At 41.7% G+C, this 4229-nt stretch overlaps 1 protein-coding gene across 1 annotated transcript in view; it reads left to right on the forward strand.

Moving 5' to 3' along the window:
* The window catches only part of dub (duboraya), a 16062-nt gene that overhangs the window by 6152 nt on the left and 5681 nt on the right, over window positions 1-4229 (forward strand). Inside the window, exons 2-3 of the mRNA XM_037687204.1 lie at window positions 2138-2218; window positions 2302-2370. The gene's annotated coding sequence lies outside the window, so the exon portion shown is untranslated. The remainder of the gene's footprint in view (window positions 1-2137; window positions 2219-2301; window positions 2371-4229) is intronic.

Below are 4229 nucleotides of genomic sequence, written 5' to 3' on the forward strand. Positions count from 1 at the left end.
AATGTACATTTAATGTAACTTTAATGTAATTTGAATGTAACTACACTAACTTTAATATAACTAATGTAAATTTATTATAAGTTTAATGTTCATTTAATGTAACTTTAATATAAGTTTAATGTACATTTAATGTAAGTTGAATGTAATTTGAATGTAACTTCAACCTAGTTTTAATAACTTTACTGTAAATTTAATGTAACTTTAATATAAGTTTAATGTACATTTAATGTAAATTTAATGTAACTTTAATGTAGCATTGTGGCAACTTTGCTGTTTCTTGTTTGTTTGTGGCCAGTGGTCCCTGCAGGTTTATGGGGTTTTGTCTGTAAATGGATGTAAAGCTGCTCAGGAAGAGAACCCATCTGAAAGGGGACTCCTGATAGTTTAGAGGCCTTTAAGACAGACGACTGGTCCTGATTTGGGTTCTGGTCTAGGCCTCACACAGTCAGAAGGTTCAAGTTTTTTATCGTCATTCTCATCACTTGCTACATGAGGTGGAATTAAATTATGTACTCATGGTCCCAGTTACACCCAAAAATAGCAAAAATATAAAGTATAAAAAGAAACAGTATACAAGGATCTAAGATATACAGTAAACACTAATAATGTAAAATATTATTGTGCATTAAACAGCAGCCTGAACATGAGCTGAACATGAACATGAGAGAACATGAGAACAGGAACATAAGGAGGAAGTGGTTAAACGGTTGTTTGGTTTCGTCACGTTCTGCCTTCACTCGTCAGTCTGAACACATGAAGCTGGTTGTGGTTTTGTTATCTGATGAACGTCAGCAATGAGAACCCTTCAGCTGAAACGGACCAGGATCAGCTTCACATCCGCAGCTGTGTGTCTGTGGACAGATGTCTCTGAGGGGCATGTCCTCAATTTATAACCCCGGTAACAGTAAAATAATATAGTCCCATAACTGTCAAATAATCTTGTTTACACTCAGATGTTTCCGTCCAATAGTGGGGGCCGTCCATCTGGACTGTGGGAGGTCGTCCAGTGCCTCAGTCAAATTAAGCATGTCTGCCTTTTTGTTGTAAATGTGTTTTTTGTAATTTGTTCATGTTGTGGGTTCAGATAGTTTGGTTTTACAACCGCTGATTCAAGTCGTTTGTTTTGGGTCATTTTTGTCACGTTTCTGCCCCCTCATGCCATAGTTTCTGTTTTAATATTGTTCATGCCCTCATGTTTTATTTCCTGCCTCAAGCTCCAGCTCTTCTCCTGCACCTCTCAGCACGCCCACGCTGCTCCTCCACAATAATCAGCCCTGATTCAATGCACCTGTTCAGCTCACTATTTAAGCTCCTCTCACTCACTCACCTGTTGTCAGATCATCGAACACCTTATGTTAGTAGATGTCCAGTGTCCATGCCATAGCCTTGCCTGTCTCTCCTGGTTTGACGCCACCCCTGTCTTCTGGTTTCCTCGTCTTGCCTAATCCGTGCCTGTTCTGGACTCTGCCTTCTGGCCACGGTACCAACTCCGTTTGATTATTACGACTACACCTTTTGGATCACCCTTCAGATTTGGATTCAGCTCTCTGCCCAACGGTTCTCGACCTAAGCCTGCCTTACTGGACCTCGGCCCTGGACAATCCCTAAAACTGTACTCTGCATTATCGCTCTCTGCTGCTTCCTGTTCACAGCCCATGACGTCAACCTCTTCTACCATCTCAAGGATCACATCTCTGACTCGACTGTGAAGGTCAGTGACTCTCAATATTATGCCCTTTGAACCTTCCGTCCTGTCAAGTTCACCAACTCTCTTATCTCTACAGATGTGACCCAGAACCAGACCTCCACCAGAACCATACCTCCACCAGCTGCGATATATCAAATCATTTTAACCATTCCTGGTGTTCTGTGTTGTGCACAGATCCTAAAACCCAATCTTGCCAATTTTATTGTCTAACAGCAATAAAAAATAATAAACTTGAGGAAAAAAAAACACCAACATGAAAACAATAGTGCATCATCAGCAAACGATCGTATCATTTCTTAATTACTGCTGTCATCATGATTGTTTTGTCTCGTGGAGCCATTTTCTTAGTTTTTAGTCTTCAGTAACTCTCAGTGAGTCATTCTGTTTGAGTCAGACTAAGTCCAGGTGTGTTCTCACCTGTTCCTGCAGGAGGAGGCCAAGCTCCGCCCCTCTGTGGCCGAACTCTCAGGTAGATTCAAAGGTTCGACTCCTGCACTGAAAAACGAAACAGTGAGTCCAAACAGAAGAAAAAACATAAATATTTTAACAATTTCCCTCTAAAACCAACGTGCTGATGTTTGATTGTTTACCAGGATAAAGCTGTCAGACGACGTCCACCACGGACCTTACAGCTTCCAAAAACCCATGGAGGTGACCAAGAGGTAAAAACATCAGCTAACACATGTTACAAACTAAAACCTTTTCTGAAGCTGAAGGAGCTGAGCTGTTGGAGCTAAAAGGAACGGAACACCAGCTAAAGGCTCAAAGTAGCAAAAAGATCAGCTGCAGGTTAGGAGCAACCAGGAAGCAGCTTTTAAGGAGAATATTTCAGAACTTCAGGCATTTCTATGGCAGATGTTTTTAAATAAAGTTTAAATATTAAAAGTTTAAAAGTCATAAAAATAAAGTCACAACCACCAACTGCTGAAGGAGCCAAACAATAAAAAAAAATCAGAAGAGAATCAGAATAAACTTTATTGGCATTGCACCGAGATACAAGGAGAACATGTACGTACAGTCGTCCGAAGATGGGCGGAGTGCACGAAGCTGCGGCTAAAATAATCAGCGCGGCCTCTTGTTCTTATTCAGAATAATATTTTGCTTAGACAAGTAAAGGAAAGAAAACATGAGGAGAGACGGTATAAAAAAAGATCTCTCACTCCGTGTCCTAGACAGGGCAGGATTTGAGGCATCAAACAAACCTCCCACAGCAAAGCAACATAAACAGACGTTATACATGAACATATAGGCCGTGAAGATGTTGAATTTTTAAGGGAAAGTCGTAGCCTAGTCCAGAGCCCCCCCCTCAGCCATTGTCCAGATAAGAGGTGACGTTCATCTTCAGCTCAGTTCAGGTTCTGTTCCATGTCCACGGCCTTGGAGAAGAGAGGTGTGAGGAAACAGACAAAGCATCTTTGTTGTTTTCTGAACATTCCAGGAGGAGTTGAGATAAGTCCGGCATCAAGGCCACAGTTTGGGTCAGGCAGAACTCGTAAATTGTTGTTTCTGCCTTTAAAGTCTCGCTGGTACATATTCTCTGATGGAAACTCCAAAACAGCTGAATTGATCCTTTACTCCAAAGTCGAGCTCACAGCTTCTCCAGATTATTCCACCATTCATGAGTGCTGCCAGGAAGAACACAGTCCTGATAACAGCTGCTCCAATTCCCTGTCACAGCTCCACATTCAGTCCGAGCACTGTCAAGCTTCAACACCTCCACACGAAGTTGTAGACAACCAGATTCCACCAACCAAACAGTAGAATCTAGTCGTCATCATGAATCCAATTTGTTCCTTAGAGGTCAGAGGGTCCTCCTTACCCTGACTCCTGTCGGGAGAAGTTGATCGATTTTGTTGAGAGACCAGCTGATCCTTCCAATTAACAGGTATGCAGGAAAAAAAGAGGCTTTTTAAGGTTCACAGGACAAAAGAGCTCAGCGGGGAAGCAGGTGGTGGTGGGGGGGGGGGACACGTCTGGTTTCACCGTAAAATGAGGAAAAAATGACAAACTGAGACTCAAACGATTAGATGTGAAGCAAACTAAACAAATACTCAAACTTTTAAACTACTGAAACATAAATTAATTTTATTATTAACCCTCAGAGGTCTCATTTTATTTGTTTGACTTGTTTTTTGGCTGTTGTCCAAAAACAGTTTCTAACAAAACCCAAAATCTTTCTGAAATGATTTAGTATTTTGTCAAATTGTTTCTAACGCTCCGTAAACTCTCAGAAACATTGCTGCTCTAGTTGGAGCTGCTCTAGATGGAGCTACTCTAGTTGGAGCTACTCTAGATGGAGCTGCTCTAATTGGAGCTACTCTAGTTGGAGCTACTCTAGTTGGAGCTGCTCTAGTTGGAGCTGCTCTAGATGGAGCTACTCTAGATGGAGCTGCTCTAATTTGAGCTACTTTAGTTGGAGCTGTTCTAGTTGGAGCTGCTCTAGTTGGAGCTACTCTAGTTGGAGCTACTCTAGTTGGAGCTACTCTAGTTGGAGCTACTCTAGATGGAGCTGCTCTAATTG

Source organism: Nematolebias whitei, chromosome 14 (genome assembly GCF_014905685.2).
Source record: "Nematolebias whitei isolate Nwh7 chromosome 14, NemWhi1, whole genome shotgun sequence".
NCBI classification, from domain to species: domain Eukaryota; kingdom Metazoa; phylum Chordata; class Actinopteri; order Cyprinodontiformes; family Rivulidae; genus Nematolebias; species Nematolebias whitei.